Below are 23,178 nucleotides of genomic sequence, written 5' to 3' on the forward strand. Positions count from 1 at the left end.
TTATTACGTAAACTAGAGTCCAGAAGATATTAGAATGACGTATTCATATGGTTGGAAAAATCTTCTATCTACCAAGAATACTTTATACTATGAATCTAGCATAGCTTCTGTAAAAATTCTGAAGAAAGGTCTTTAGGTTGAGTGAAGAAAAAGTACAGATGTACTCATATCCAAAAGAAGAAATGAAGTATACAGGAAATGATGAATATATTGGTAAATAAAATATTACATTTTTCTTTTTTATCTTAAATTATTTAAAAGACATGGTGACTTAAAGCAAAAATTATAATGCTAAATTATTGGATTTATGATACATATAGGTGTAAGACATGTAGAAATAATAACCCAAGGGATGGGGTATAACTGTAGATAGGCTGCTGCAGATTTCCAATATTGTATACGAAGTAATTAAACAGTAACACTAAGACGATTATGATAAATTAAAGATAGATATTGTAAGTCTTGTCTATATATATATTTTTTTATATTAAAATGTACGAAGATAAAACTAGGAAGCCAAGAGAGGAATTGAAATGATGAAAATGAATTCAAAATAATATAGATTAAGTTAAAAAGACAAAAGAGAGGAATAAAGATTAACAAATAAATAAGGCAAGCAGAAAACAAACTGAAAAATGGCAGACCTTAATACAACCATATCAATATCAATAATTATATTCAAATAAAATAGGCAAAACACTCTAATCACACAGATTTTCAAGTGGATGAAAAGCAAGAACAAGAAATTGCTACATGCATTCTGTAACAGATACAGTTAGTCACAAAGACACTAATAGAGTGACCATAACATGTGGAAAAAAATAATATACAAATAGTAAGTCCAGGAAAGGTAGAGTGACTGTGTTAATGTAAGTAAAAGGACTTTAAGACAAGAAGGGTTACAAGAGACAAACAGGAATATTTCCTAGTGATTCTAGGATTAATACATTAAGAAACCAGAAGACATATATATATATAAAATATTTATCTTCTGTAATAAGATATATATCTTCTGTAATAAGATATATATCTTTTGCAATAAGATACGTATATGATATATATGTGATATATATATCTTATTACAGAACTCCAGAGTACATGAAGCAAAAACTGACAGACATAATGGAGAAATAGAAAAATGGACAATGGTGATTTTAACACAGCTATTCCATCATACATATATATCTATATATATGTTTTTTGTGTATATAGATATATACACATATATAGATATATACATATAGATATATACACATAGATATATACATATATAGATATATATGTGTATAACCTTGAAGAATTTATATATTTTATGTATACACACACCTGTGTGTATACGTATATAAAATTTATAAATTATATATAAATATATAATTTTTATATGTATATATTATATAAAATTTATATTATGTATAATTTATACATGTATATATTATATAAATTTATATTATATATAAAATTTATGTATTATATATGTATACATACACGTATATGTGTATATTATATAGATATAAAATCTTGAAGAATATATATATTCTTCCAGATTTTTCTAGGTAGACAATCTTGTTTTTTATGGTAAGGGGCAATTATCTTTCTTTCTAGTATGTGTCTCTTATTTATTTATTTTTGGTTTTGCTTTATTGCACTGGGTAGGACAACTGATAAGATTTTGTATAGAGTGGTGAAAGCAGAAATCCCTGTCTTTTTCACAATTACAGAGGAGAGAAACTTTTAGTCTTTTTTTCACTAAGTATAATTTTAGCAGTAGTTTTTTGTTTTTGTAGATGCCCTTTATCAACTTGACAATGTTTCCTTCTATTACTAGTTTGCTGAGAGTATTATCATGAAGGGCTGTTGAAATTGCCAAAGATCTTATCTGCCAAAAGATAATAATAAAGCTTTTCTTTTTACTTGATATGATGAATTGCAGTCAACTCTCATTATACATAGATCTGTATTTGTGATTTTATCTACTTGCTAAAATTTATTTGTAAGCTTCAAGTCAAAACTTGTGGTGCTTTTGCAGCATTTGCAGACATGCACAGAGGAGTGAAAAATTTGAGTCACCCAATGTGCACATTTCCAGCTGAGGTCGAACAAGGCTACATTCTGCTTTGTTTCAGCTGTCATACTATGACCAAGCATCCTTTTTATGGTGTATTGATTGGCACATATTTTACATGTTTTTGCTTTTTATTAATTATTTCGTTGTTTAAAATGGCCCCCAAGCATACCACTGAAGTGTTATCTAGTGTTCCTTACAGAGAGAATACGTGTGTTCAAGCTTCGTTCAGGTATGAGTTAAGGTGCTCTTGGCTATGAGTTCAATGTTAATTAACAATATATATTAAATAAAGTGTTTTGAAACAGAAACACACATCCAACAGGGTTACATATTGATCAGTTGTTGAAAATGCTGTGACCAGAATCTCAGAGGAACCTAATCTTGCATTTCATCTAGGAGCAATGATTCAGTATTCATTACTTCAATGTTGATGTACACTTTATAGAACCTAACTACTAAGAATGAGCATCAACTGTATACTAATTGAAATTCGAATGTTGAAACATTCTTACATTCTTGAAATAAATCCCATTTGGTGATTTTGTGTTAACAACTCTTTTTACTTGTTGTTGTATTTAATGTGTTGGTATTTTATTTAAAGTTTTTGTGTGCATGTTCCCGAGGGATATTATTCTGTTTCTTCTTTGTAAATTTTTCTATTTGGAATTTGGATAACATTGGCCTCATAAAATGAGTGAGGAGGCATTTCCTTCTCCTCTATAATCTGGATATACTTTTGTAAAATTGTCATTATCTCTTCCTTAAATATTTGACAAAGTCCATCAGTAAAACCATATAAGCCTCCAGTTTACTTTGTTGGAGAGATTTTAAGTATCAATTTGATTATTTAGTAGATTTAGAAATATTCAGTTTATCTATTTCTTTTTCATTGATTTTGAGAGTTGGGAGTCTTTCAAAGAATTTTATTATTTCATCTAAGTTTTTGAAATTATGGATGTAGAGTTGCTCATAGTATTATTAACCATGGTGATAGTCCCTCTTTGATTTCTTATATTTGTAATTTCTGTATTTACTCTTTTTTCTTGATTGGCTTCAGTTTTATTGATTTGTTTTTCAAGGAATGAAATTTTAGTTTTATTTATTTCTTTTATTTTTTTTGTTCTCATTGACTTCTGCTTTTATTTTTCATTTATTATTTTTATTTTTTTCCTTCTACTTGCTTTGGATTTAATTTTCTCTGTTATTTCTATGTTTCTTAAAATGGAATCTTAGAATATTGTTTTGAAGTATTTTCTCTAATGTAATGTAAACATTTAATATGCACCTTTTGTATATTTAATATATAAATTCTCACAAAGTCCTGCTTTAGTGGCATCACCCAAATTTTACTATGTTATGTTTTAACTTTCATTCAATTCAAAATATTGTTAACTTCCCTGTTGTGTTCTCTTTGTCCTCCATGGCCTATCAGAACTGTATTGTTTAATTTCCAAATATGCAGAGGGATTTTCTAGGTATCTTTTGGCTACTGGTTTCTAATTTTAATCTATTATTGTTACAGAACATGTTCCCTAGGGAATTGTTAGAGAATTGTTCGTGGATATCAATCCTTTAATTTTGTTGAGGTTTGGTTTTTGGCTTAAAATATGGTCTTTCTTGAAGAATGTCCCATTTACATTTGAAAAGACTATACATTAAGCTATTATTTAGTGGCATATTCTATAATAGCAAATAAATCAAGCTGATTTATAATGTTCTTCAGGTCTACTAAGTACTTGCTGAATTTCTGTCTATGCTTTAATTTTTTGTTGAAAGCTCACATGTTGTGTAGGACAATAGAGGCAGAGGTAAATCGACTTTGTGCCTGGAAATTGGTAAATGGGCACATATTTTCTTTTGCTAGTCCTCTGGTGTGGAAGGCTGAGTCAACAAGTTAGGAATGAAGTGGTGCTTGGGCTATTTTGCTGTTACGGTAAACTCCTGTGCACCACAGACTTAGAATTTCTCTAGCATTACCTTGTGTTTAAGGTGGGGCTGGTTCACTACAAGGATTCTCTCAATATTTGCTTTATCCTGAGCGCTAGGTCTTTCTTTTGAGCTTGTGCCTCAGCACGGGTCTTTCTTCACCCCTTTGCCCCTTTACAAACAGAAGCCATTTGTCACTTGGTGCTGCTATAGTGGTGGTATAGGCTGGAAGACAAAGACATCCTCTACTGTTCGGGTTCAGCCTCCATCTTAAATAGACACTGTGTCCCTGGATTCTGGTGGGTGGGCTGTCTCAGGGTTTCTGCTCTCCTCCCCCTGTAGGTTTTAGCATGGAATTTATTTTTCTCCTCTCTCAGGGGTAAAAGGCATTTTCTGTTTTCTTCCTTCAGCAGTTCCAGTGCCTTAGAGGGAATGTCTTCGCCAGTGCTCTAAAAAGCAACAGGATTTTCTGCCCCGTGTCCAGCAGCTTAAGACTTTTGTTTCAAAACGGAATAGGAGATAAAAATCTCTCCTATCATGCCTTTCTTGCAGTCCTGTTGCCTGTTTTTAATTTTTTATATAAATGGAATCATTCGGTATGTACTTTTTTGTGTCTGTTTTCTTTCACTCAACAGTATGTTTGAAATGTTTTTATGTTGCTTTGTATACAGTTTTTTCAGATTTCTGCAAGCTTGATTGACAAATAAAAATTTTATATATTTAGGGCATACAATGTGATGTGTATATTTACATATATATGGAGGTATACTGGAATGATTACCACAATCAAGCTAATAAACATATCCAACACCTCCCAACACCTCTCATAGTCAATTTTGTGTGTGTGTGTGAGAAAACATTTGTGATCTACTCTCTTAAAATATTTCGCCAGTTGTGGTGGCTCCTGCCTGTTATCCCAGAGACCCAGTAGGCCAAGGCAGAATAATTGCTTGAGGCCAAGAGTTTAAGACCAGCCTCTGCCACACAGTGAGAATTCATCTCTAAATTTTTTTTAACAAATTAACTTGGTGCGGAATCACACACCTGTAGTCCCAGCTACTTGAGAGACTGAGGCAGAAAGGTTGCTTGAGCCTAGCGGTTTGAGGCTACAGTGAGCTATGATCACACTATTGCATTTCAGCCTGGGTGACAGAGTGAGACAATGTCTCAGTGAAATCAAGTATGCAACCCATTATTATTAACTATAGTCACCATGCTGTACATTAGATCTCCAGTACTTATTCATCTTATATCCAACGGTTGTACCCTTTGACAAATATCTTTCTTTTCCTTACCTCCAGAACCTGGCCACTGCTATTCTACCTATTCTGTTACCAGGAATTCAATGTTTCTTTTAGATTCCACATATGAGTGAGATCGTATAGTATTTGTCTTTCTGTGCCTTGCTTGTTTCACTTAGTATAATGTCCACATTGTTGCAAATGATAGGATTCTTTTCTTTCCAAAGACTGAAAAAAATATTTCCTTCTGTTGCTTCTGTGCCATGGCTATTGTGAATAGCGCTGCAATAAACATGGAGTGCAGATATCTTTTTGATATAGTGATTTTATTTCATATGGATTTTATTTTCTTTATACCCAGAAGTGGGATTGCTGCACTGTATCTTAGTTCTATTTGTAATGTTTTGTGGAACTTCTAAACTCTTTTCCCTAATGGCTCTACCAACTTACATCCCTACCTACTGCAGGAGGTTGAATTCCCCGCAGCTTTGACTGACACAGCTATTCCCCCTGCCACTTGCAGTTCTCCGAATAACCGCAGAATGTACCAAAACATGTGACATCTTGAGATAAGGATAACAACCCTATCCTTATCTGTGCCTCTGTTTCTTAGAGAACAGATGTTCTCCAGTGCTTACACTCAGTGAGCCCAGTGTTGCCCAGGGTATATAAACTTAAGGCAGAACATTTTTGAGGCTCCTTAGCAACATTGCAATGTGGGAAATGGGCAGATGAGCTGCTTTTCTGAGTCTTGGGGGACTGGCTTGCCATGGAGCCCAGGCTTCTGTTTATTCTTGTTGCCTGTCTATAAATAATACGTCTGCATTCACTGACTTGTGTGAGTGTCCTGTTTCACTGGACTCATGCAGGTGGTAGAGCTACTGGGGCTCTTTCCCTTCTTTCAGCTGTCCCCATAGTGTTGGGGCTATTGTGGCACCTGGGTCTACTCTAAGTTCCTGGCAGAATGAAACATCTTCAGACCAACAGTGAACAAGGATTCCCTTTTCATCCTTGCCAATATTTAACGTCTTTTGACTTTTTGATAATATCCATACTAACAGGTGCGAGACGATACCTCATTTGGGTTTTGATTTGCATTTCCTTGATGATTAGTGATACTGAACATATTTTCATGTACCTGTTGGCCTTTCGTATGTCTTCTTTGGAAAAATGTCTGATCAAGTCATTTGCTCATTTTAAAATCAGGTTTTTTGTTTTTTTTTTCTATTGAGTTGTATGATGTTCTGTGTATAGTTTGTTCATTATTATTGTTGAAGCGAATTCCATTTATCAGTATACTGCTATATTCTTATCCATTCTATTGCTATTGGTTATTTGGATGTTTCTAGTTTGTGTCTATTACGAATAGTACTTCTGCGTGAGATTTATATATGAGGTTTTTTTTTTTTTTTTCCTGTTGGGTCTATTTATATCTATAAGGCAAATTGTTGAGTCATAGATGTATATAATCAGTTTTAGAAAGCCTTACCTAACTTTTTTTTTTTTTTTTTTTTTTTTTTTTTTTTTTTGAGACAGAGTCTCGCTCTGTCGCCCAGGCTGGAGTGCAGTGGCACGACCTCAGCTCACTGCAAGCTCCGCCTCCCGGGTTCACGCCATTCTCCTGCCTCAGCCTCCCGAGTAGCTGGGACTACAGGCGCCCGCCACCGCGCCCGGCTAATTTTTTCTATTTTTAGTAGAGACGGGGTTGCACCATGGTCTCGATCTCCTGACCTTGTGATCCGCCCGCCTCGGCCTCCCAAAGTGCTGGGATTACAGGCGTGAGCCACCGCGCCCGGCCTCCTAACGTTTTTATACTGATTATATATACAAATACGTATTTCCACTAGCAATGTAAGCAGGTTTCATTTCCACCAAATCCTTTCCAACACTTTTATTGTGTCTCCTTTGCATTTTCGCCATTCCAGAGAATATTGAATGTTTTGACTTTTATTTCTCTGATGACTAATGAAGTTGGTGAACTTTCACGTGTTGATTGGCTATATGGATAGCCTCTTTTGTGAAGTGCGTGATCAAGTTATTTGTTCATATTTCGATTATGGGAATTTTGTTCATATTTCTATCACTGGTACAGAATACAAAGACCAGATTTGGACTACACGTATCTGTCAACTGATTTAGGATTTTGCAGTGTAGTGAGGAGGATGCCCTTTAATAGATGTGGGTGGTGGTACTATAGATTTTGAACTGTTTAAGTGACAAGAGGAAGGACTGTGTCTGCTTTGTTCAGCATGCTTTCTACAGTATTTACAATACTATGAATAAATGAGTAAATCGGTTAACAAATAAATGACTCAAATCTCCTTTCGTGATTAACAATGTCTATACTTACTATCCATAGGTGTTACTGGAATTTTTGTTTTTCCATGTACAAGTTCTCCTCATTTACAATGGGGTTATGTCCCCAAAAAACCATTATAAGTTGACAATGTCATGTGTCAAAAATGCGTTTAATATGTTTAACCTATAGCTTAACCTAGACTATCTTAAATGTGCTCAGGACGCTTACATTAGCCTACAGTTGGACAAATTCATCAATCACAAAGCCTATTTGATAATAAAGTGTTGAATATATCATGTAATTTATTGAATACTGTACAGAGAATGGAAAACAGAATGGTTGTATGGGTACCCAAAGTACAGTTTCTGTTGAATGCGTACTGCTTTCGCACTGTTATAAAGTTGAAAAATCCTAAACTGAACCATTGTAAGTTGAGTACCATCTGAACTGCTAAATTATTAACCTCAAAACTCTGTTGGTTTAATCATAGAGGCTAAATATATAAGTTTCATAATTTTCAGGGTATTAATGGAAATGATGGTTGTCTTGCTGGAAATAAGTTATATTCTTAGTGAGTTTTTGCAAATGTTATATTCAGTAAGTACAACATTTTAAAAAGAAGAGATTGATTTGTAATTTCTAATCAATGTCTCATCATTTTCATTATCTTTGTTTGTCACAGTATACCCTATTAAAGATGTGATTTTTTTGCCTTATTTGAAATAGAATTTAAAATAATTCATGGTAGATATTCTGTGGAGTTTAAAAATAGTAAACATTGAATGTCAGTTTTACAAAATCTGAAATCTCTTTAAAACATTGTTATTAGGGGCAGGACTTATAAATTTATATAGACTGTGATATGAATATTATATAACTTTAAAGGCAAATAGTTGATATGTAATAGGGGATATATTTTCTATGATGCTCTTCCTAAAACCGATTAAAACACCATTCAGTTTTAAAATTAGAATGTGAAAAGTCATGGAAAAAGTGGTTGGATTTATCACTTATACATTATCTAAATGGAACACATTTTTACCAACCTACTGAAACAATTTCATCTGATTTAGTCACTGTTAGCACAGCTTAAAATATAATTCACTAGGAATATGTCTGCAAACCCATTGACTGTAGACATTGTACTATGCACAATATAAAGCTAACAGTAAGAAAAGCCCTTCAGAAGTAAGGTAGCCATTGCAAATTGTTTGGAATTAATTTGTTTTGAGTAAACGGAAATTAGTTTGTTAAATGAAGCTTATGAAAAAAAAGATTACAAAGGGGTAGGAGACCATCTCATCAGGATAGCTTAAAAACCACACATTTGTATGAGTCAGGAGAAGCACTGTCCTTTAAAGATGATGGTATTCTTTCCAATTGCCTGAGCTTTGTGCCTCCTGATGTAATCTGAAGATCTGGCAAAGTATAAACATATTTAGAATCTTATTCATTGGAATACTGAACTCATCCATCAGCAGGATTGACAAGGTCTGAGACAAAGCATTTTGCCTGGCACACAACCTGTACTGAGATTTTCCTGTGGCTATAATGTAGCACACCTGACAGATGTGTAAGTCATTTAACCCAGCAGGCGGTACTCATAAACACCACAGACCGGCACTTAACATGATAGGGATTATTTTTCTTTTGTCTGCCTGAAGTTACAAGGCCTATAATCAATAAAGGATTGAGGCATAACTAGCTAAAATATAGGGTGTGATATCATTTATATGCAACATTTCTTTTGCTTATAAAGCTTTCAAAATGTCACAGAAGCTGAGATACTTTTTGACACAGGTGAAACATGCAAACCATGCTTCCTTTTTTATGATCCTAACTGGTTTAGAAAAGAAAAACATCAAAGATGTTATTTGCTCATGGAGTAAAGATAATATGTTACCTGTTTATATTCTTGATAGTTCCGTAAAGACTTAATGGGCTTTATTAACTCCATGTTAATTTTTAAATTGAACTTGGTGAAGATGAAATGCAACTGCAAGGCTAGTATTTTAAATTCGCAATAACAATGCATCTGAACCAGAAAAAGAAAGGCAGAAATGGATATACAGATGTAGTTTTTCAAATTATACTATATGTCCTAAGGGAAGGAGATGGATGCTATTAATTTAAATGTCATGTTTGCATTAGAATGAAGCATAGCAATTTTAAATTTGGCTTTATTAAAGTTTCTTTTTTAGCTCAAGTTTATCGTTTGGTAAATAGCAATTGAAGCAACTGCTCATTGATAAAGTTTATTTAGGTCCTTTGAGGAGAGGTAACAAGCGGGGGGCAGAGGGCGCACAATGATTTCAAAATAGCATTTGATTGCATTTACAAATTATTACATAATCAAAATTTTCTTGCAGTCTGCAACTATGTAGGGAGTTTAGAAATAGAAAAATTAACAATACCTTAAGGGAACATATAAATACCACAATTGAACCATGGTGCTCCCCTGGCATAAATAACACTTATTTTAGAAGCTGTTTTTGTAAGCATGGATTTCTGAGGAAAAGATTCCAGTTTTGTTTTACATAGGTCATGGCTTTTAAAAGTTTGCTTTAGGGTTCAGTGATTTGCTGGGTGCAGCTGTATATGCAGATGCAGAAATTGTTTCATCTTGGAAAATAACTATAGATTAGCACTTTTGTGCCAAAATAAGTCTGTGGAAGTCAATGAAAACATTATTTCAGGCTATGCCTAAACACAAAGAATAGTTAGGTATTCTGAAAAACAAATACATATCAGAAAGCTGAAATACTCAAACAATTTCCTTTTCCAATGTTTTGTTTATGTCTGCTGCTAGTTACAGTATGCTAACTGCTTTCCTTTCACTGACATTCTAACTCCTATATTTCCAGGCTAACGATCTTTGATTTTTGGTCAATTGATGGTATTTTTTGAAAGATTTTTCTTAGCTAATTTATGAATTAGACATTTTGCCATGTTAGCTACTTTGGAAAGGAACTTCTTAAGTCCAATGTGATCTCTATGTGTATATCTGTGGCTTTATTTTCATTTTAAACAAAATTAAATAGAGAGTGGTCATAGCCTAGAAATGATTTAAATAGTACTTACAACATAGATGCTGAGTGTATGCTAGTCCCCTCAACTGGGAAGATTTTTCCTTCAGGTTTAAGCTCAATTTCCATTTCTTTGGGAAAGACTTACCTGGCCTTGCTGAGTAGGTCAAGTTCACCCGTGATGTGCTTTCAAAGTGCCATGTAACACTGCTTTTTAGTGACTGTTGCCATTGCAGCTTCACATTTATTTTTTGCTATTTGATTAATATTAGTATCTGTCTATCCTACTACACACCAAGCCCTAGAATTATAAGAATTGTATGTTTTTCTCATTCTTATATCCTTGGTGTCCAGCACATGATGGTGATCCAATAAATGCTTGAAGAATGAATGCACATTATATAACACTACTCTATACTATTGATACAGTTCATAATGTTTAAGTATAATTTTGAAACAGTCTTAAAACAGATACTACTGTTCTGGCTTTTTGCTTTGTATTATGTCGTCTTGGCAGATCATTCAACAAATGCCTACTTTGGAATCATTTGAGAGATATATCCAGAAGTTGGATATAGGTTGGAGGACCTGGCTTAGATGTGTGGCCATCACAGTGTTACTGATTTCTCCCCCTCACACCATTAACCTCATTCCTCACTCACAGTCAGGCTCCTGCTTCGGACCAAAGAGGAGTAAAAATTATTTCCCATCAATGGATACCTGAGAAATAGAAAACACCTCAAAGGGGAAAATGCTGAGAAAAGATTTAGAGATGATTCAAAGTATCTTGAAGACAGGAGAAGCAAATGGAGTGAGAACATTAAGGCTCAGTAGGCATTTATTGTCTTTTAACCTAGAGATTAAAAATAAAAAAAAACAAAGAAAGAAGAGAAACTCTCAATTCCTGACCTGTCTCTTTATGTTCAGGCATGAAATAAGAAAATTAAGCTATTTGTGATTTTAAAAAATACATCTAGAAAAATAAAACAACATTTCTGAACTTTGATATCTGAGTCTTAAAAGTTTTGGAAGGAGTATTTACTCTTCTGGTGTTACAGCAGATAACCAGTATGTTCCCCATTTTCAACTATCTTCTTCCATGATATCAATGTGAAAATCATAAGCAAGCACTATATACATATAAATACTTTCAATCTGTTTTGTCATTTTATCTGGGAGGCAGTAGAGTGTAGACATTAAGAACAGTGTGGTGTAGATATTAAGAACTGGGTTAAAAGATGCAATGTATATGCCATGTTTAATAGTACAGTGCCTGATAACATGGTTGATGTTCTGTAAAATGCTGGTCACTTTTCTCATTATTATTGTTGCCATAGTAGAATGGAATGTCCCACTGTCCAGTTTACTCAAGCACTGTTCTCAATGCTGGGGTTTCCAAATTATGACATTTCCACCCTTCTGTATATTAAAGATCTCCAGATTAATTTTGGGAAACTTAAAATATTCTGGGCCTTCAAAAAAAAAGTGCACATGAACACCCAGGAAATCTGCATGGAGCTCAGACAATTCTCATGAAGGGACCTGATGACCAGAAGCCCAATATCCCTCTGTGAGGAGAGGTACAGCCAGCATGTCTTCTCTGTCTGAGTAAACATTACTCTGAGTAATGTTTCTTGCTGTTGGCTTAGCTTCCATGCAGCTCCCAGAGTGTTTGTGCATCTGCGCATGCTGACCCCGCTTCTCTCCACCTACTCATCTCGGATTCAGCTCCTTTTCTCCCACCTTTGATGTCCAATAAGGCGATACCTTATTCACCAACTCCCCCATCCCTCCCACATCACTACAGGTGACTAACCTTAATTTTTCAAGGGGGTGTGGGTGGAATGATCTAATTCTTCTTCCAGTCTGTTTCCTTATTTATTACTTTGCCCATGAAAACCTTCTTCTATTTTTTAAAAAAATACTCAAAATGTCTGTTCTGCCAGTAAAAAATAAGATAAACCAAACACTGATTGTATCTTGATTTTTTTGTTTTGTTTTTGCACTATAAAATTCTATTACTCTGTAACACAGTAGTGAAAGTCTTTACCTATGGGGGTGGGAGGGGATTCACATATAAGGAATTCAGAAAAAGAAAATAGCATGGATTAATATTCCAATTTACTATTTTGCTACATTATTATTAAATTCCTACTTAACACTATCAAATAAACACTATCACCCTCATTTTTTAACACAAAACTAACACAGTGGCAATGCAAATATCTTGTTCACAGCAACAGCCCAAATAAAGACCAGGAACTCTGACTTCAAAGCTCACAGTGTAGCGCTTCTTCAAAAAGACTATGTTCCCTCTTGTCTCAGGAACTTTGCATGCCCTGCTTTCTTTATCCAATGCCTGGCTAAATTGCACCATCATGGTTTCCAGAATGGGAGGTATGCTGTGTATCACAGGGTTTGCACAGGGTGATCCATCAATAAGTAGGAAGAAAATGTACAATTCTTATTTATGTATTTCTATCTATGAAGTAAGAATGAGTAAAATGTTACAAACGTTTACTTTGACTTACTACAGATGCCCTTGAGGGATTTTGAAAAAGAAAGGACGTTCCACAATGAGGAAAGGGCAAGGCAGAAGCCTCATTCTTGTTAACACTGTGCAATGTTTGTAGTTTATGCATGCCCAGTTAAGTGGATTTATGGGTTATACTCTTATTCTAAATAAATCGATCTTCACAAAATGGGGAAGGTAATAAAAGGTTTTCTGAATAGAAACTGTAAACTGAAGATAATTGAATACTATTATTACAAGCACAAGCAAGTGACAAAAAAGAACAAAGCTGACATATCAACTATGGTATGAGCTTTGTTTTCTAGTCACACAAAACAAAGACAATTAGACAATATATTAGCCAAGAAACTAGAAGTTCTCAAGAAGATTAGAAGATTTTACATATAATGTTTCTTTAAGTTACAATTTGTCTTTTCACATTTTGTGTTTTAAGATACAGGAAAATGGTGTCAGTTAGTGTGGAAAAATAAGGCGCGTGTGAATATCTGTATCCACTTACAACCAATTGATAATTTGGTTTACGAATGCCATTCTTATATTATTACCTGCAGAATGATCACATGTGTATTTGTGACTTTTTTGGTCCTGATTATACATATAGTATTCTTAACAATAAGCCTCACTATTTGTGTGTAATTTGTGCTTTATTATCCATTAACTGTTGATGGTGATGCATGTATATAATTCATAAATGCATATTTTTAATGGATGGAGCATATGGGTTTCATGATAAAAAGTTCCTAATCCTTACTAATCATTTAGGATTCAGCTTGGACATTATAGGCATACCTTTGAGATATTGTGTGTTCCATTCCAGACCACCAAAATATAAAGCAAAAGAAATGGATGGGGGAATAGCCCTTTGGTGGGACAGTCAGAACACACACACCATTTATCAATTGATTCACGATCTTTTATGGGTGTGGTTTTTGGCACCCCAATACAATTACAATGTTAATATCAAAGATCCACAGATTACAGATTACCATAATGGATATAATGACAACAATTTTTTTGAAATGTTGCAAAAATTACTAAAATATGACAGACAGGAAGTGAGCACATGCCGTTGGAAAAATGGTGTCAATAGAATTGCTTGAAGCAGGGTTACCACAAACCTTTAATTTGTAAACAGTGTGAAAGGCAATAAAGTGAAGTGCAGTAAAACAAAGTATGCCTGTATGTTTTTATTGTAACACTTTTGCAGAATCTACAAGAATTGACTCTTTTCCAGCTACCTCTTAACCAAGTCTGTGATGGCAAGGACAGTGTCTTACCAGTATTTGAATTCCCATGACAGAGCCATGTATCTGACAAAGAGAAGTCATGTGAGGAGACTAAAAAGACATATTCACCAAAAACTACCGGAGACTTAGCTGATATCATAAAATTGAACTCGGGCAAACCTAGGCATAGCTCTCTACTTTCAAGTTGTTCTTTAAAGTCCAGGCAGGACTCTGCTCCCCATGGTGTCCCTGCATGCCTCTTTTTTTGGTTGGGCTTCCCAGTGGACTCAATATTCAGCATACTGAGTACTTTCTCCAGTCACTTCTGCCTGTGGCTTCTGTAAGATAGCAAAAATTAGCAAGAATTTTTGTGGCTCATACTCAGCAATGGGTCTAGCTCCAGCTCTCATTGCCTTATTCTACTTTAGTCCTTCCTCTTCTTAAGCAGGCCACAACATGGATAACTGATTGATGAGAGAGAGGTTGAGGTTATCTAGTAAGGGTTAGAGGGAGCAAGTGGACTCTCAAACTTTCTCTAAGCAGCACTCATTACCTTCGGCTATAATGATTACATATGGAATGACAGTAATAGTCTCAAGCAGCCACATGTGCTGGAGGTAAGCGGTTACATTATAACACTAGAGAGAATAAGGCTAATGGCAAACTCTACAAGGAAACTGTTATAGGAATCCAGGTTGTGCTAAAGGGGTCCCAAAACAAAGTAGAGTCAGTCGAATTGCAGGGATGTATATGAATTTGAGGAATATGAAGGAGGTAGAAAGTAAGGATTTGAGTCCTGCATGATCTCATGTTTCTTGCTTGGACAGTTGCATGCTTGGAGATGCCATTCATTAAGAAAGGGATCATTTAATAGTATTCATGTGTATACATAGCATATTTTCTTTATCCATATACACAGTAGACAAAATACAGTCATCCTTTGGTATCCATAGGGGATTGATTCCAGGAACCCCTGTGGACACCAGAATCCACAGATGCTCAATTTCTTATATAAATCGACTGAGTATTTGCATATAACCTATGCAAAACCTCCCATATATTTTAAATCATCTTTAGATTATTTATAATGCAAAACACAATCTAAAAGCCATGTAAATTGTTGTTATCCTGTATTGTTGAGGGAATGACGACAAGGAAAGAAGATTGAACATGTTCAGTACAAATGTAATTATCTATCTATCTATCTATCTATCTATCTATCTATCTATCTATCTTTGGAAATACATGTATATCTTTGGAAATACATATATATATATATATTTGGTCTGTGGATTGCTAAATGCATGAATGGGGAACTCACAGATATGGAGGGCTGACTGTACTGCATAATTGCATGTGTATGCAGAATCTGAAATAGGGAAATTCATAGAAACACAGAGTAGAATGGTGCTTACTAGGGTCTAGAGGCAATAGGGGGATTGAGGGGATGGGATTGAGGTGATGTTGGTCAAAGAATACAAAATTCCAGTAGACAGGAGGAATAAGTTCTAGAGATCTATTGTACAACATGGTGACTATAGGTAATAGAAAATATCCTATATATTTGAAAAATGATGAGGGTAGATTTTAAGCATTTTCGCTACAAAAAATAAGTATGTGATATAATTATAGTTTGATTTAGCCATTCCACAAAGTATACATATATCACATCATGTTGTATATTATACATTTATGGAATTTTATTTATTAATTTAAAGAATAAAAAAAGAATCACTGATGAAAAAACACATTCCCTTTATTGATTCCATTCTGATTCTGGTCTGCACATTCAATCGGGCAATGAAATTTGACAAATAGCCTTTTCATATTTTCATCGGGAGGCCTAGATCACATTCTTTATGACGATACTCTAAAACATTCACTGCACTCCTCAAGCCTGTGTTGGAAAACTTGCCATCCTGCTCTGCCTACCTGTAGGATCATCCCAGAGACAAACTGCTCCCCTACTGCTCAAAGAAATTAGAAGTAATCAGGCAGAGTCCACCACCCCCTCTTCCCTTTCTGTCATCCCCACTTCCAATCATTCCCCATTCTGTCTGTTTCTTGATTATCTTTGGAGTCCCTGCACTTTTCTTTTATTTCCCCACTATTGCTACCCAGTCCAGATTTTTAGAGGCTTTTACCTTGATTTTTGCAGCAGTCTGGTCATGGTTCTCTAGTTTCCTCTCATTGTTCTCTCCATTCTATCCTCCACTTTGAAACCAGAGTGATATTTCAAAATTGCAAATCTAATTCTGTCACTCCTTTGCTTCAAACCTTGCAATGGCATCTTAGCCTGACTTCACAACATGGCTCACTTAGAATTCTCTAACATTGTCTCTTGCCACATCTCCCTGTTCTCTCCACACTGATTCAATTCTTAAAATGTACCACATTTTTTAAAATTATGGTCAGATATTTGCACATACTGTCCCATTTGAAATGAAATATAATTCATTTATTATTTGTATTACTGATATTTCTAATGATGAACCTTAAAGTTTTTATTTAAATGTCACTTCCTCCTGGAAGTTTTTCTGATTCTCACTGCTTCCCTGAATTAGGGAAATATGAATTAGGTTCCCCTCTTACGAACCCACACTGCGTCTTACATTTTTCCTATCACAGCACATCGTGGAGCTTAGTAATTTTCTGGGTTTCTTTGGTAAGAATCCCACAGTGCACTATATAAAGGCAAGACCTGTTTCTGTCTCGTAACTGTCTCTTAGTACCCAATAAAGTTGCTATTATATAGTAAATGTTCTTTAAATAATTCTAAAGCATATTAAATGTTGAATGATTTATATGGACAGGAGAGTCTAGACGAGAGCCAGTGAGCTGAAGTGTTTGTAAAGGAAAACAAGAAAGATGTGAGAAAAGAACCATGGGCTGTGAAACTCTGGGAAAGGACAGGGGTAAGGATAATTTTCAGGATAATTTGCTGTTTGTAGGCAATGTAGTGCTCTCATGCTTCACCATTTCTTCAGGTAAAATTAATCAATACATTGAACCAACAGATTTCATGGAGTATGAACTGCACCTCTCACTACCAAAAATACACATTGAAGCTCCACTTGCAAGATCAATAACATCAATAACAATAGAAATCACCCAGAAAATATCATTACTTTGGTCTTTCATCTTCCCTTTAATATTTACTTACAGAAGCAATTATTTCCTCTCAGGTAGCTCCATATATTTACAGGTCTCTGGAAAAAAATTATGGTCATTTTAAATACTGCTATAATTTTGTGATTAAAAGGAGCTAGTATAATGTGATAATCAAACTCTGAACTTGACTTAAAGTTAAATTTACCCCCAGCCAGGGCTGACTGGTGATAGAAAGTTAAAGAAGGGGGCTTGCTCTTTTTTCTCTCTTTCCAAGCCTTTTGTTTCAACCTTTCCTTTTGCATTTTGCTGATTTTTTCAACCCTTTTAAAGCAGCACAAGGAAAGCTAAGAAGGGGAGCAAGGATGTTCTTGGACCCTGGGTTTGGCTGATGCTTCTTTGGTTGATTGCATTGGTTCTTGGAAGATGTACCATGGCTGAGGGCCCACAATACCTATTACAGTTCAGATGGATGAACTGTTCTCTGGCTTATAGTTTATGATTGCTTCACGCCTTTGGGAATTTCACGATTTTCTTGCAGCTTCTCTTTTCTTCCTCTTCCTCTTCCTCCTCCCCCTCTTCCCCTTCCTCTTCCTCCTCTTCCTCTTCCTCTTCTGCTTCTTCTTCTTCCTCTTCCTCTTCTTCTCTTCTTCTTCTTCTTCTTCCCCTTCCCCGTTCTCCTCCTCTCCTCCTCCCCGTTCTCCTCCTCCTCCTCCCCCCTCCTCCTCTCCTCCTCCCCTCCTCCTCCTCCTTTCCTCCTCCTCCTCCTCCTCCTCCTCCTTCTTCTTCTTCTTCTTCTTCTTCTTCTTCTTCTTCTTCTTCTTCTTCTTCTTCTTCTTCTTCTTCTTCTTCTGCTTCTGCTTCTGCTTCTGCTTCTGCTTCTGCTTCTGCTTCTGCTTCTGCTTCCTCTTCCTCTTCTTCTCTTCTTCTTCTTCTTCTTCCCCTTCCCCGTTCTCCTCCTCCTCCTCCCCGTTCTCCTCCTCCTCCTCTCCTCCTCCCCTCCTCCTGTCCTCCTCCCCTCCTCCTCCTCCTCCTCCTCCTCCTCCTCCTCCTCCTCCTCCTCCTCCTCCTCCTCCTCCTCCTCCTCCTCCTCCTCCTCCTCTTCTTCTTCTTCTTCTTCTTCTTCTTCTTCTTCTTCTTCTTCTTCTTCTTCTTCTTCTTCTTCTTCTTCTTCTTCTTCTTCCTCTTCTTCTTCTTCCTCTTCCTCTTCTTATTCTTATTCTTCCTCTTCTTCTTCTTCTCCTTCCCCTCCTCCCCCTTCTCCTCCTCCTCCTTTCTTCTTCCTCTTGTTTGCTTTTGGCTTTTTAGTGTACCTGTGGCAACTAAAGATGATCTCAAGTTCTTTGTAGCACCCCTCATCAAGGGGCAGAATCCACTTCATTATGCTATGCATCTGGAATGGCTTTGTGGCTTGCTCAAATATAATAGAATGTGTTGGAAACGACATTATGTGAATACTTCTGTCATTATGCGAGGAAGCCTGAGACGAAAAACAACATGGATAGAGAGGGGGACTGGCTCAGCCATCCCAGTTCTTCCAGTCACTCCAATTCAGGCTGTTGAAATGTCAGTGAGGATGTTTTACACCAAGCTGCCAGCTGACTGAGGGAGCCCTTCTGTGCTGGCTTAGTTGAGATTAGCAGGCAAGCTGCCTGGTTAATTCAAAACTGGGAGATAATAAGAAATTGCTGTTTTAAGCTACAGTTTTGGGTGATTTCATGAGAGATCACTAATACTCTCCACCAGGTGATTTTACTGGTTAAAAGCTAGAAGACCCCCATGGCCACTTGTGGCCCACGAGAACTACTCAGGCATCGTTTGTCCCGACAAACTTTAGGAATGCAAGTGACTCTCCATGCAGCTACTTCTCCTAGACGGCCCCACCTTTCTCTTTTGAATTTTCTAGGCAGGAGCAAGGCACCAGTTCACCATATCCATCTAAGGAAAAGAGCATCTGTCAATCTCCTGAGAGTATCTGTGGAAATTCCTCTCATTAGACTTTAGGAGATACTTCCCCCACGTCTTGAGCTTCTGTTTTGTAAGAAATCCTTTTTATTTTATTTTTCTTTCCCATGTAGATAGACAGTATTGTATATGTGGCTTTTAGCCACTGGTCTACAAACCTTTCTCTACAATTCTGAGATCTAAATAGCTCTGAGAAAATAGAACAGAATGTATGTATGTATATATGTGTATATCTATAATATAATATACAATTATATGTATACACATATATAATTATTTGGCAGCAATACCTAACATCAGGCTATTTATAATCTTTATAATCTTTATTTAGCCCACTTGAAGGGAATATACATACATTTTGTTGCAGAAATCATAATGTATGGTATACTATCTTTTCTTTTTTCTTTTTTTGAGATGGAGTCTCACTCCATTGCCCAGGCTGGAGTGCAGTGGCGCCATCTCAACTCATTGCAACCTCCGCCTCCTGGGTTCCAGCGGTTCTCCTGCCTCAGCCTCCTGTACTATCTTTCTAAAATTATAAAAATTGAATTATTAAATACATCTTTCCCCAAGGATTTCAGAAGAAGAGACTCCACAGCTCCACAGGTGCTCTTTTGCTTTTCTTTGAGTATTTGTATCCTGATTGAGTATGTGATTTTGGTATCTTATATCTATTATCTATTTTTCTATGGAGCCAAAATACACATTTCAACAACTGTTAAACTAGATTAAAATACACCAAGTCATTAGATTTGGATTTACGTTTCTTTTGGAAGAGCTACCATGCATACAGCAGGCTGCAAAAGGCCAGTCTTATTAGACACTGTGAAGATATGACTTACGTTCTCAAATAAACTATCTTCTTAATGGGTCAATAAAGTTATTTGTACTTCCCTTAAATTATAACTTAATTTTTTTCTCTTAGATGTTAAAAATAGTCAACTAGATTAACCAGTTCTATTTCAGAATAGGTCTAATTCAGTGGGCTTAAACTATGCTCAGCAGGCCTGCTGCAGGGACTCAGCAAGGGGAGGCAGTTGAAGAATGAGGAGGCACATACAAGTCTCAGAGTTCTCAAATGCATTTGATCTAGTGGATTTCCCCCTTTAGTGTGCTGTAAATAATAAAATTCATGATTTTCCTTGAAGACAGTATTGACACTGCTGATATGAAATACACAGATGTTTTGGAATTTTTGTATAACAAATTGAGTGTTCTTTTATTCCAACTTTTACCATCAGGTTAATACAGCAATATTTATTTCATAAACTTAATTTCTATGCTTTATTCCACCATCTAAAGCTATTATCATAATTTTATTTTTATGTATCTTTTTAATTTTTGTGGGTACAGAGTAGGTGTATAATATTTATTGGTTACATGAGATGTTTTGACATAGGTATGCTGTGCGTAATAATCATATCAGGGTACAGATATGGTCTTTGCACTCCACAGACCAGGAGATTCCCTCTGGTGCCTACATCACCAGGACCACCAAGGTCCTGGGTTTCAAGCACAATACTGGGCAGACACCTAGCTAGCTGATGGAGTTTTTTTCATACCCCAGTGGCACCTGGAATGCCAGCGAGGCACAGCTGTTCACTCCCCTGGAAAGGGGCTGAAGCTACAGAACCAAGTGGTCTAGCTCAGCAGAACCCACCCCCAAGGACCCCAGCAAGATAAGATCCACTGGCTTGAAATTCTTGCTGCCAGCACAGCAGTCTGAAGTCGACCTAGAATGCTCAAGCTTGGTGGGGGGAGGGGCGTCCACCATTACTGAGGATTGAGTAGACAGTTTTCCCCTCACAGTGTAAACAAAGCCACCAGGAAGTTCGAACTGGGCAGAGCCCACTGCAGCTAGGCAAAGATGCCATAGCCAGAATGTCTCTCTAGATTCCTCCTCTCTGGGCAGGGCATCTCTGAAAGAAAGGCAGCAGCCCCAGTGAGGGGCTTAGAGATAAAACTCCATCTCCATGGGACAGAGCACCTGCGGGGAGGGGCAGCTGTGGGTGCAGCTTCAGCAGACTTAACCTTTCCTGCCTACCGCCTGTGAAGAGAGCAGCAGATCTCCCAGCATGGCATTTGAGCTCTGCTAAGGGACAGACTGCCTCCTCAAGTGAGTCCCCAACCCCCGTGCCTCCTGACTGGGAGACACCTCCCAGCAGGTGTTGACAGATACCTCATATGGGAGAGCTCTGGCTGGTATCTGGCAGGTGCCCCTCTGGAACAAAGCTTCCAGAGGGAGGAACAGGCAGCAATCTTTGCTGTTCTGCAGCCTCTGCTGGTGATTCCCATGCAAACAGGGTCTGGAGTGGACCTCCAGCAAACTCTAACAGACCTGCAGCAGAGGGGCCTGATTGCTAGAAGGACAACTAACAAACAGAAAGGAGTAGCATCAACATCAACAAAAAGGATGACCACACAAAAACCTCATCCGAAAGTCACCAGCATCAAAGAATAAAGATAGATAAATCAATGAAGATGAGGAAAAACCAGTGAAAAATGCTGAAAATTCCAAAAACCAGAACACTTCTTCTCCTCCAAAGGATCACAACTCCTCATCAGCAAGGAAACAAAACTGGACAAATAATGAGTTTGATGAACTGACAGAAATTGGCTTCAGAAGGTGGGTAATAACAAACCCCTCCAAGCTAAAGGAGCATGTTCTAACCCAATGCAAGGCAGCTAAGGACCTTATAAAAAGGTTAGAGAAATTGCTAACTAGAATAACCAGTTTACAGAAGATCATAAATGAACCTGATGGAGCTGAAAAACACAGCACGAGAACTTCATGAAGCATGCACCAGCTTCAATAGCCAAATCGATCAAGCGGAGGAAAGGATATCAGAGACGGAAGATCAATTTAATGAAATAAAGCATGAAGACAAGATTAGAGAAAACAGAATGAAAAGGAAACAAAGCCCCCCAAAATATGGAACTATGTAAAAAGATCAAACTGACGTTTGATTGGTGTACCTGAAAGTAACAGGGAACATAGAACAAAGCTGGAAAACACTTTATGGGATATTATCCAGGAGAACTTCCCCAACCTCGCAAGACAGGCCAACATTCAAATTCAGGAAATACAGAGAACACCACAGAGATACTCCTCGAGAAGAGCAACCTCAAGACACATAATCGTCAGATTCACCAAGGTTGAAATGAAGGAAAAAATGTTAAGGGCAGGTAGAGAGAAAGCCCGGGTTACCAACAAAGGGAAACCCATAATACTAACAGTGGACCTCTCTGCAGAAACCCTACAAGCCAGAAGAGAGTGGGGGCCAATATTCAACATTCTTAAAGAAAAGAATTTCCAACACAGCATTTCATACAGAGCCAAACTAAGCTTCATAAGCAAAAGAGAAATAAAATCCTTTGCAGAGAAGCAAATGCTGAGAGATTTTGTCACAACCAGGCCTGCCTTACAAGAGCTCCTGAAGGAAACACTAAATATGAGCGGGAAAAACCAGTACCAGCCACTGCAAAAACATACCAAATTGTAAAGACCATTGACACTATGAAGAAACTGCATCTACTAACTGACAAAATAACCAGCTATCATCATAAAGACGGGATCATACTCACACATAACAATATAACACTTGAATGTAAATGGGCTAAATGCCCCAATTAAAAGACACAGACTGGCAAATTGGATAAAGAGTCAAGACCCATCGGTGTACTGTATTCAGGAGATCCATCTCATGTGCAAAGACACACATAGGCTCAAAATAAAAGGATGGAGGGAAATTTACCAAGCAAATGGAAGCAAAAGAACCAGGGGTTGCA

This window comes from Macaca thibetana, chromosome 7 (genome assembly GCF_024542745.1).
Source record: "Macaca thibetana thibetana isolate TM-01 chromosome 7, ASM2454274v1, whole genome shotgun sequence".
Lineage (NCBI taxonomy): Eukaryota > Metazoa > Chordata > Mammalia > Primates > Cercopithecidae > Macaca > Macaca thibetana.